Source organism: Vulpes vulpes, chromosome 9, assembly GCF_048418805.1.
Source record: "Vulpes vulpes isolate BD-2025 chromosome 9, VulVul3, whole genome shotgun sequence".
Taxonomy (NCBI): Eukaryota; Metazoa; Chordata; class Mammalia; order Carnivora; family Canidae; genus Vulpes; species Vulpes vulpes.
Window position 1 is genome coordinate 92,520,245 of NC_132788.1, and position 11,916 is coordinate 92,532,160.

Sequence of the window (11,916 nt, forward strand, 5' to 3'; positions counted from 1 at the left end):
CATCCTGAGATGTGCCTGGCTCAGTTGGTAGAGCTTGTGACTACTGATCTCAAGGTTGGGAATTCAAGCTCCACACTGGGCGTGGAGCTTACTTAAAAGTTTTCTTCAAGATGACTAGAGTTCTCACAGACATGTAGTTTAATTCAGCAAGCAAAGCAAATGATTATGGGTCTTGGGCTGTAATGATCTCAAAACTATTCTCAAACTTTGGGCAAAAACTGCTGAATTGCTGGCATGAAGCCATGGCCACTTTTGGTAAGCAGAACTGGCATTTCGGAAGACGACCTCAATGTCAGGTTAAAGCTTTAAATGCTGAAGCTCATGGGGACCTGGGTGGCTCAGTGACTGAGCATCTGCCTTTGACTCAGGGCATGATCCTGGGATCGAGTCCTACATCAGGCTCCCTGCAGGGAGCCTGCTTCTTCCTCTGCCTATGTCTCTGCCTCTCTCTGTGTCTCATGAATAAATAAATAAAATCTTTTAAAATAAACAAATAAATAAATACTGAAGCTCATCAGATCCTAGCAAAAAACACTGGTTGATATACACATAAGACAGGAGCCAAGAAAGTGGGAATCTATTAGGAAGTATAGAACAAGTCATCTACCATATCACTGAACTCTGAAATTAAATGGTACTAAAACATCAATTCCATACACAACTGTGGCCGGCAATGAACCATTAAGTGGGACTGACAAGGGCCTGCCACCACAACTAACCAGATCCCACCAACACATGCTACCCACCAATCAGTAAAAGAACCCCCTGCTGAGTTCTAAAGACTGGCATATGAAACTACTGTGGGGTCGGTGGAGGGTGGGGGGGTGTGTTCAGTTGGTTGAGCATCTGCCTTTGGCTCAGGTCCTGATCCCAGCGTGCTGGGATCAAGCCCTGCATTGGGCTCCCTGATCAGCAGAGAGCCCGCTTCTCCCTTTCCCTCTGTTGCTCCCGTTTGTGTGCTCGCGCTCTTTCTGTCAAACGGATAAATAAAATATTTTATAAAAAAGAAACTATTACAGGTACAGATCTGGATGAGTAGTAAATAGTCAAATGAGAATTTGGAAATTGAAGTGAAAAATGGTTCCAAATGAACAGCAGTTGAACAGGGATCAGGTGGTTCTGGAGGTGGCGAGCATTATAAAAAACTATAGGCTACACTCCTAGCCACGTCCTTCCACTGAACTTTGCAGTCACACTCCTTTAGAACCTAAAGACTGGTTTCCTGGAAGGTGACCAGTGGGTTTGGCAAAAAACACTCTCCATTGTAGGTCGGCACTCTATGGTTGGAACAATGATGGCAACTGATTGTTTTCGAGCCTCCTCTGCCTTTCATTCTTTATTAATAAAAGCATTCTTGGGAGGTGCCTGAGTGGCTCAGTTGACTCTTGAATTCAGTTCAGGTCATGATCTCAGGATTGTGAGATGGAGCTCTATGTTGGGCTTCATGCTCAGTGGAGAGTCTGCTTGCGATTCTCTCCTCTGCCCCTCCTCCCATTCACATGTGTACTCTCTTTCTGTCTAAAATAAATAAATCTTGTTTAAAAAAAGAAAAATAGGGCAGCCTGGGTGGCTCAGCAGTTTAGCACCACCTTTGGCCCGGGGTGTGATCCTGGAGTCCTGGCACTGAATCCCACATAAAGCTTCCTGTATGGAGCCTGCTTCTCCCTCTGCCTGTGTCTGTGCCTCTCTCTCTGCGTGTCTCTCATGAATAAATAAACAAAACCTTTAAAAATAAATAAATAAATAAATAAATAAATAAATAAATAAATAAATAAATAAATAAAAACATTCTTGGCAAGTGTTTCCACTCTGGTCCATCTTGCAAAGGTCCAAAAATTTTATAATTTTTCTAGCAGCAAAATTCTAATACCCAGAGCCATCCTTTTTAATCATAATCATGATTTCAGTTCCAAGAGCCAACAAAGCAGAACCAGGGGTCCGATTCTATAGTTTATCTGCAGTATGCAGTAGCTTGCTTCTGCACCAAACACTCTAATTTTTTCCAAAGTAAATACTTTGGCCCCATAGCACACTCAGCTAAAAACATCAAGGGGGCATCAACAGGCAAAGGTTGGTTTGAGCACCTACCAAATAAGATCCACTTAGAAGTTTTTAAACAGTAGCAACTTTAATATGCACTGTGGGAACTGGAGTTTGTGGCTGCTGGTGGCACCTTTGTCCCTTGCAAAATTTCCAATAAAAGATTTTAAGTGTATTGATCCTAATTACAGGGCCCCTCAAGAGTCCTCAGATTTGGAATGGGGAATTTACATGCCTGATGCCATTCCTAGATGTGGCATCTGTTTCTCAGGCTCCCTCTCCAGAACCATATCCTGATTCCCCTTTCTTGGCACCTGCTTCCCTACCATCACACCACACTTAAAAGCTGATTAAAAATGGATCAGACATAAATGTAGAAGCTAAAACTCTAAATCTTCTAAAAAACATGGGAGAAAATCTTTTCAGCTTGGTGTTAGCAAAGATTTGATAAAGGATGCAGAAAGCATTAACCATAAAAGAAAAAGATTAAAATTAAAACTTGTACTTCAGGGATCCCTGGGTGGCGCAGCGGTTTGGCGCCTGCCTTTGGCCCAGGGCACGATCCTGGAGACCCTGGATCGAATCCCACGTCGGGCTCCCGGTGCATGGAGCCTGCTTCTCCCTCTGCCTGTGTCTCTGCCTCTCTCTCTCTCTCTCTCTCTGTGTGTGTGACTATCATAAATAAATAAAAAATTAAAAAAAATAAAATAAAATAAAACTTGTACTTCAAAAGACACTATTTAAAAATGAATAGGCAAACTATGGAACAGAAGCAAATATTTGTAACACAGCTGACAAATGCTTACTATTAGTCATAAGGAAAACAAATTAAAACCACAATGAGATCCTAATACCCACCCATTAGAACTACTAAAATTAAAAAGCCTTACAAAAGCAAATACACAAGGATTTTCAGCAATCAGAACTCTTATACACTGCTGGGAAGAATGCAAGATGGTACAACCACTTTAGAAACTGGCCTGACAAACACTACCCTACGACTTAGCAATTTCGCTTCCAAGTTTTTACCCAAGATAAATGAAAACTTGTACAAAAATGTTCACAACAGCTTTATTCATAATAGCTTTAAAAATGGAATGAATCGGGGACGCCTGAGTGGCTCAGTGGTTGAGCGTCTGGCTTTGGCTCAGGGCGTAATCCCAGGGTTCTGGGATTAAGTCCCACATCAGGGGGAATCCCTGGGTGGCTCAGAGGTTTAGTGCCTGCCTTCCGCCCAGGGTGTGATCCTGGACACCCGGGATCGAGTCCCATGTCGGGCTCCCTGCATGGAGCCTGCTTCTCCCTCTGCCTGTGTCTGTGCCTCTCTCTGTGTGTGTCTCTCATGAATAAATAAAAATCTTAAAAAAAAAAAAAAAAAGTCCCACATCAGGCTCCCCATAGGGAGTCTGCTTCTCCTGCCTATGTCTCTGCTTCTCTCTCTGTCTCATGAATAAAGAAACAAAATCTTTAAAAAAAAATTTTTTTTAAGGTCTTAAAAGTGGTACCCATGGGACGCCTGGGTGGTTCAGCAGTTGAGTGCCTGCTTTCAGCCCAGGATCCTGGAGTTACAGGATCAAGTCCCACATCGGGCTCCCTGCATGGAGCCTGCTTCTCTCTCTGCCTGTGTCTTTGCCTTTCTCTCTATGTCTCTTATGAATGAATGAATGGATGGATGGACGGATGGATGGATGAATGAATAAATAAATAAAATCATAAAAAAAAGAGTGGCACCCTAATCCAATAGGTTTGGTGTTAGAGGAAGAGATACTACATACTACAAATGCATGATGTACAGAGGAAAGTTTGTGAGAGGGCATTGCAAGAGGGCAGCTTTCTACAAGCCAAGGAGAAAGACCTCACAAAAACCCAACCCTGCTGACACCTTGATCTTGGACTTTAGCCTCCAGAGTGAGAGAAAATACATTTATTTAAGCTACCTCATCTGTGGTAGTGTGTGACAGTAGCCATAATAGGATAATACAAGTTCCAATTTCTCCACACCATCACTAACACTTGTTATTTTCTGTTTTGGAAGCATGTTGTTATTGCTTTAATAGTCATCATCCTAATGGGTGTGAAGTGACATCTCACTGTCTTTTTGATTTGCATTTCCATAATCATTCACAATGTTGAGTATTTTTCCATGGGCTTACTGGCCATCTGTATAACCTTCTTTAGAGAAATGTCTATTCAAGTCCTTTGCCCATTTTTACTCTGTTGACAGCGTTCTTTTTTTTTTTTTTAATACTTTACTTTTTTTTAAAGATTTATTTTATTTATGAGAGAGAGAGACAGACAGACAGACAGACAGGAGGAGGGAGAAGCAGGCTCCATGCCGGGAGCCTGACGCAGGCCTCGATCCCCGGACTCCAGGATCGCGCCCTGGGCCAAAGGCAGGCACCAAACCGCTGAGCCACCCAGGGATCCCCTGTTGACAGTGTTCTTTAGTGAAGAAAAGTTTTTCATTTTGATGAAGTCCAATTTATCTATTTTTTTCTTTTGTTGACTATGCCTTTAGTGTCGTGCCCAGATCATTTCCAAATCCAATGCATGATGCTTTCCCTGGTTTCTTCTAAGAGTTTTATGGGTGGCTCAGAGGTTTGGTGCCTGCCTTTGGCCCAGGGCGTGATCCTGGAGTGTCGGGATCAAGTCCCGCATCGGGCTCCCAGCATGGAGCCTGCTTCTCCCTCCTCCTGTGTCTCTGCCTCTCTCTCTATCAAAAATAAATAAATAAATAAATCTTTAAAAAAAAAAAAAAAGAGTTTTATGGCTTTAGTTCTTACATTTAGAAACAAGATTCATTCTTAGAAAAATATTTATGGAAGATGAAGTTTTGCACACTGATTCATTTAAAACTATACATATGCAAGGGTACCTGGATGGCTCAAGTCAGTAGAGCAACTAGACTCCTGATTTTGGATCAGGTCATGATATCAGGGTCATCAGGCTGAGCCCTATTAGGCTCCACATTTAGCACAGAGTCTGCTTCTCTCCCTCCACCTCCCTCTACCCTTCTCCCTGCTCATGTATTCTCTCTCTTTCTCTCTATAAAATAAATAAATCTTGGGGCACCTGGGTGGCCTAGTGGTTAAGTGCCTGCCTTTGGCTCATATCTTGATCCCAGGGTCTTGGGATCGAGTCTCATCGGGCTCTCCACGGGGAGCCTGCTTCTCCCTCTGCCTAGGTCTCTGCTTCTCTCATGAATAAATAAAATCTTTAAAAAATAAATATTTTATATATATATATATATATATATTCACATAGACACATACACACACTCTCTCTGGAATGTTTTTGTGTATACCTAGGTTAAAGATCGTAGTCTGAAGAACCTACCTTTTTATATTGCACCCTTGATAAATTATTTAACTTCTATATGCCTCAAAGCTCACCTATACTATAGGAATAATGGTACCTAACTCATACGATTACTATCAGGAGTAAACCAGATCATGCATAAGAAGCAATCATATTCATAGCCTCATTGTTTATAATAGTCCCAAACTGGAAACAGTCCAAATGTTTATCAATAGATGAATGGATGAACCAAAGAGAGACACCATAAAAAAGAATTCAACAACATGGATGGATGAACCTCAAAAAACATTACAAGTGAAAGAAGCCAGACACAGAAGATTGAGAATTATATAGTTCCAATTATATGAAATTTCTAGAAAACATAAAACTACAAAGACAGGAAGCAAATCAGTAGATTTGCAAGTAGTAGCACTTGCAGTTGGAGAAGTGGGAATAAAGGAATAAGGAATGTTCTGAGGTGTGGGAAATATTCTAAATCTGAAAAGTAGTGATAATTACACCAAGTTGAGCCCTTACAATGGAGGAATTTTTCAATATGGAAACTATGCCTCCAAAAAAAGTTTTGAAGAATTTTAAAACAAGGTAATAAATATTATTACTACTGCTACCATGCTCAGGTTTTTAGAATCATGATAACATTAAGCTGGAAAGGATCTTCCTTAGTAGGTTTCATCCAACTCTCCAAAATGAAAAGTGATAAAGACAAGTACAACTGAGTGCTGAGTCTGCCCCAGTTAAGGACTTTACATGGGTTTTCTCATTTAATTATCACAAGTCCTCTGTAGGATAAACTCAAGTTACTATTCCCACTTTAGAGACCATGCAACTGAAGCTCAAATAGGTTAAGACTTGCCCCAAAATAGTATGAGTAAAAGCTAATATGCAAACTCAAGACCATCTGGTTCTAAAGCCAATGCTCAGAAAAAAAAAAAAAAACCCATCCTGAAATTCATATAGAATTTCAAAAGCTGGGCAGCCCCGGTGGCTCAGCGGTTTAGCACCACCTTCAGCGCTAAACTGGGGAGTGATCCTAGAGACCTGGGATCAAGTCCCACATCAGGCTCCCTGCATAGAGCCTGCTTCTCCCTCTGCCTGTCTCTGCCTCTCTCTGGTGCTCTCTCTCTCTCTGTGTGTCTCTCATCAATAAATAAATAAGATCTTTAAAAAAATTTTTTTTCAAAGGACTCTGAAGAGCCAAAACAGTCTTGAAAAAGAATTAGAGAGCAGCCCAGGTGGCTCAGCAGTTTAGCGCAGCCTTCGGCCCAGGGTGTGATCCTGGAGACCCGGGATCAAGTCCCACGTCAGGCTCCCTGCATGGAGCCTGCTTCTCCCTCTGCCTCTGCTTCTGCCCCTCTGCCCCCCATCTCTCATGAATAAATAAATAAAACCTTAAAAAAAAAAAAGAATTAGAGGACTTACACTTCCTGATTTCAAAAGTTACTACAAAGCTACAGTTATCAAAACAATGTGGTATTGGTATAAGGACAAACATACAGATCAGTGAAAGAGAGAACCCAGAAATAAATTCTTACATATATGGTCAGGATTTTTTTTTTTTGGGGGGGGGGTCAGGATATTTTCAACAAGGCTGCCAAGACTATCAAGAAGAAAAGACAGTCGGGATCCCTGGGTGGCGCAGCGGTTTGGCACCTGCCTTTGGCCCAGGGCGCGATCCTGGAGACCCGGGATCGAATCCCACGTCAGGCTCCCGGTGCATGGAGCCTGCTTCTCCCTCTGCCTGTGTCTCTGCCTCTCTCTCTCTCTCTCTCTGTGTGTGACTATCATAAATAAATAAAAATTCAAAAAAAAAAATTCAAAAAAAAAAAAAGAAGAAAAGACAGTCTTTTCTTCTTTCATAAGATGCTCACAGGAAAACTTGGATATCCAAATGCAAAAGAATGAAGTGGGACCTTTTCCTACCACCACATATAAAATTATCTCAAAATGGATCAAAGACCTAAATGTAAGAGCTAGAACTATAAAACCCTTACAATAAAAAGAGAAAAGCTTCATGCATTGGATTTGGCAACGATCTCTTGGCTATGACACCAAAGGCACAGTCAACAAAAGAAAAACAGACAAAACTGGACTTCATCAAAATGAAAAACTTCTGCATCAAAGAACACTATCAATAGAGTAAAAGGACACCACAGAGATTGGGAGAAAATATCTGCAAATCACATATCCAATAAAAGATTAATATCCAGGGATCCCTGGGTGGTGCAGTGGTTTGGCGCCTGCCTTTGGCCCAGGGCGCGATCCTGGGGACCCGGGTTCGAATCCCATGTCGGGCTCCCAGTGCATGGAGCCTGCTTCTCCCTCTGCCTATGTCTCTGCCTCTCTCTCTCACTGTGTGCCTATCATAAATAAAAAATAAATTTAAAAATTTTTAAAAAAGATTAATATCCAGAAAATGCATATGTCTATGTTCATAACAGAATGATTTTTTTTTTAAGATTTTATTTATTTATTCATGAGAGACACAGGCACCTGGATGGCTCAGTTGGATAAGCATCGGCCTTTCAGCTCAGGTCATGATCTGAGGGTCCTGGGATCAAGCCCCACTTCAGCTCCCTGCTTAGCAGGGAGTCTGCTTCTCACTCTCCTTGCTATTCCCCCTGCTTGTGCTCTCTCTCCCTCTCTCTGTTAAAAGATTTTTTTTAATTAAAAAATAAATAAGGAATGAAGTTTGGGGTGCCGGGCTGGCTTAGAAGAGTGAGCAACTCTTGGGGTTGTAAGTTTGGGCCCCATGTTGGATGTAGAGATAAATAAATAAACTTTTAAAAAAAGGAATGAAGTTTGCATACATGCTATGATGTGAATAGACCATGAAAACATTATGGTAAGTGAAATATGTCAGACATGAAAGGATAAATATTGAATGATTTCACTTGCATGGGATACCTAAAACAGAGAAATTCACATTGACAGACTATAAATTAGGGGCCACCAGGGGCTGAAGGAAGGGAACAATAAGTTATTTGCTAATGGATAAGAGTTTGTTTGGGATGACAAAAAGGTTTTGGAAATAGTGGGGATGGTTGCACTACACTATGTATGTAATTAATGCACTGAATTTTACACTTAAAAATGGCTTAGGGGTGTCTGGCTGGCTCAATCAGAAGATTGTGTGGCTCTTGATTTCCAGGTAATAAGTTGGAGCCCATGCTAGGTACAGAGATTCCTTAAATAAATAAACTTTAAAAAAAAAATCAAAAGAAGTGGTTTAAATAGCAAATTTTGTTACATTTATGTAACAAAATATATTTACCACACCTTTGGAAAGAAATTAGCAATGTAATATATAAAAAGTATTGAATTACATTCTCTAAATGGTTAATTGTATGGCACATGAATTACAAACTACATCTCAATAAAGCGAAAAGACAACAGAGGTGGTTAACATTTAGTGGACACTTTCTACACACCAAGCACTGTTCTTTTAAAAAAAAAAAAAAGATTTATTTATTCATGAGAGACACAGAGAGAGAGAGGCAGAGACACAGGCAGAGGGAGAAGCAGGCCTCATGCGGGGAGCCTGATGTGGGACTCGATCCCGGGACTCCAGGATCACGCCCTGGGCCAAAGGCAGGCACTAAACCGCTGAGCCACCCAGAGATCCCCTCCAAGCACTGTTCTAAAAGCATTACATAAAACCTCACAAGAACCTCATTTCACATGTAAGGAAACTAAGGGTAATTTATCCAATGTAACTGAATTAGTGGAGGAGTCAAGGATTCAAAACCTATCAGATTCTAGAGCTCCACCAGTTACCTACTCTGCTATTCTGAGTCCCACAGCATTGACAGGAGGGTTATAAAAGGCATTCAACAGATGCCCCATTAACTAAGTAAATGAGATGAAGAAGGTACTGTGGAAGTATGGCAGAAAAATTAATTCTAAGCACTTGGTATATGGCTAAAAAAAGACCATCCAGGAATGAGTTATGATCTTTAAAATTTCATAAATTTCTAATAGTTTAAAAAAAAAATTTCTAATAGTTTTAATTTTATTACAACCCTGAATCTGATTTTTAACAGTAGTTTATACATTTAAACTTTGGCAGAAGAGTATAACCTTGCTCAAGTATTTGCAATAAGAGAGCTCATTTAGTAACATGCACTCACCTCCCCAACCCAGGCTTTGACAAGTCTCCTCTGAAAGGCTACAACAACCTAGGATCCTAAAGGCAGCAAAAACTCAAGTCTGGTAACAGAATTCTATAAAGAAGGGTGCTGCAGGAACACCTGAGTGGCTCAGTGGTTGAGCATCTGCCTTTGGCTCAGGGAGTGATCTCATAGTCTGGGATGGAGTCCCACATCAGGCTTCCTGCATGGAGCCTGCTTCTCCCTCTATGTCTCTGCCTCTCTCTGTGTGTTTCTCACGAATAAATAATAAAAATCAGGAAGAAGAAAGAAGAAGAAAGAAAGAAAGAAAGAAAGAAAGAAAGAAAGAAAGAAAGAAAGAAAAGAAAAGAAAAGAAAAGAAAAGAAAAGAAAAGAAAAGAAAAGAAAAGAAAGGAAAAGAAAAAGAAAAAGAAAAAGAAAAAGAAAAAGAAAAAGAAAAAGAAAAAGAAAAGAAAGAAGAAAGAAGAGTGAAGATGTCCAAAAAAGAGACCTAGTACCTATCCTATAGGTTAAGTACCCAGTTAGGTGCTAATTAATGAGACAAGGTTCAGGTCCAACTTGTCTGTGTTTCACCAAAATAGTAACAGGCCATTAGTTAAGCAATGTGCTTTACACGTTGCTAGTTTCATTGTCACCCATCAGTTCTTGATACCTCTGCCTATAGTCCTCACAAGTTTGCTGATGTTGACATTATAAACTATTCACACTGGTGGCATTACTCAACAGAAAGTCGAAAACAAACCTAGGGCACAATCCAGAGTTCAGAAAATGAACCAAGCGACCAGGCTCATCAGAGTCTACTGAACTGGGCAGCCCGGGTGGCTCAGCGGTTTAGGGCCGCCTTCAGCCCAGGGCACGATCCTGGAGACCCGGGATCGAGTCCCATGTCGGGCTCCCTGCATGGAGCCTGCTTCTCCCTCTGCCTGTGTCTCTGCCTCTCTCTCTCTCTCTTTCATGAATAAAATATAAATAAATAAACAAACAAACAAATAAATGTCTACTGAACTCCTTCACTTAGATCCAGCAACTCTGACCTTCACCTGCAAAGCTGGAATATGCAAAAAATACCATTACCCTTAAAAGTGTATGTACCTTACAAAACATGGTCCTTTAAAAAAAAAAAAGGCACTCCTAGAGTTGAATCAATACTAAAGTTAGGAGGAAAACACAGATTTACAATGCCAAAAGGAATCTGAAAAGAAAATACAAAAAAAAAAAAAAAATCCCTCCTCCCACATTCTCCCAACGGGCGCAGAACCCACCAGACCACTCCCCTGCCTCCAGGTTCTACAGCCCCGCGTGCCGGGCTCCGAGCTCGCACACCCGGTGGCACCGCCGAGCCCACTCGTGCCTAGCCAGATCTAAGGACGAAACTACGTGCCAGGCACAGGAAGGCCTCTTTCTCAAGCAATGCCTCAGAACTGGATCAGATTCCTGCAAAAACAGGAAAAAAGGAAGAAGGACCCGCCTGCGGCTCCACAGACCAGAAGCACCAAACCGTAACCACGCGCCAGGCCCCTACCCGCAGCCGACAGCCCCGAGGCTGCACCGGTAATTCTACCGCCGCGCCGGGCCCCGCCCCGGGCCCGCGACCGTTCCGGGGCGTTCCTCCCGAGGGCGGCGCCTCCCTCACCACACCGCCACTTGGCTCTCTTCTTCCCGAGCGAGGCCGCGGCCGCCCCGCGACACCGAAGCCGCAGCTGCCAGGCCTCGCGGACCCGCGACTTTAGTAGCGGCCTGGCAGGCCGCCTCCCTCCCCGCAGGCCCCGGCACGCCCTCTCCACTGCCCTAGGCCCTTACCGAGGCAGCGCGGCCTCCACGGCCCGCTCCTCCTAATCCTCAGCCGCCGCCACCGACCCAGCGTCGCGGAGACCGGAACTTCCTCCGCGCCGGGCCGCTGCCTCCACAAAGGCGCCGCGCCGCCGCCTTCAGCGCTCTGCCCGCCGGGAGATAGAGTACAGCGGCAGGTCGCTCCGACTCCACTCCCGCCGTGCCCCGCGCGTGGGGGGGCGGGGCTGTGTACGGGAGCCAGGCGTGAAGGCACGCTGCACGCCGGCGTCCAATGAGAGGACGTGCCTCTCCACGTTCGCGGGGCCTGCTGGGGGTTGTGGTTTAGACCCTGGCTTGTCTTCCGGTGTTCTCTTTAGAGTTGAGCGAGAAGTGAGGTCGGCCTTTTGGATTGGCCTGCCCTAGGTTTGCTCCCCACCGGGAGCACGGATCAGGCTTTGGTCTGCCTAGTTTGAGGCCACCTTCTTTCCTGTCTTTGTAAAGGCAATGGAAGGGAGACTTCTCCCGCCTAAGTCTTCCAAGGAAGGAAGGCCCACACAAGCGCCTGATCCTGACCCCCTCTGTCCAGCTTAACCCTTTGGCCCAAGACCCGAGGATAGGTGCAAGAGAAGCATTTGAATTAGAGAAGCAGTAATCAGAGGCT

The 11,916-nt window shown here is 43.3% G+C and overlaps 1 protein-coding gene across 8 annotated transcripts in view; it reads right to left on the reverse strand.

Annotated features, from left to right (window-relative positions):
- Positions 1–11,532, reverse strand: part of RBM6 (RNA binding motif protein 6) — a 121,969-nt gene extending 110,437 nt beyond the window's left edge. The window contains exon 1 of one of the 8 annotated variants that reach the window (XM_025987697.2): positions 11,286–11,532. The gene's annotated coding sequence lies outside the window, so the exon portion shown is untranslated. Of the gene's footprint in view, positions 1–11,007; positions 11,214–11,285 lie in introns of those variants that run through there. The other 7 variants (XM_072722265.1, XM_072722268.1, XM_072722271.1 and 4 more) reach the window with 7 other exon arrangements.
- Between the last annotated feature and the right edge of the window lie 384 nt (positions 11,533–11,916).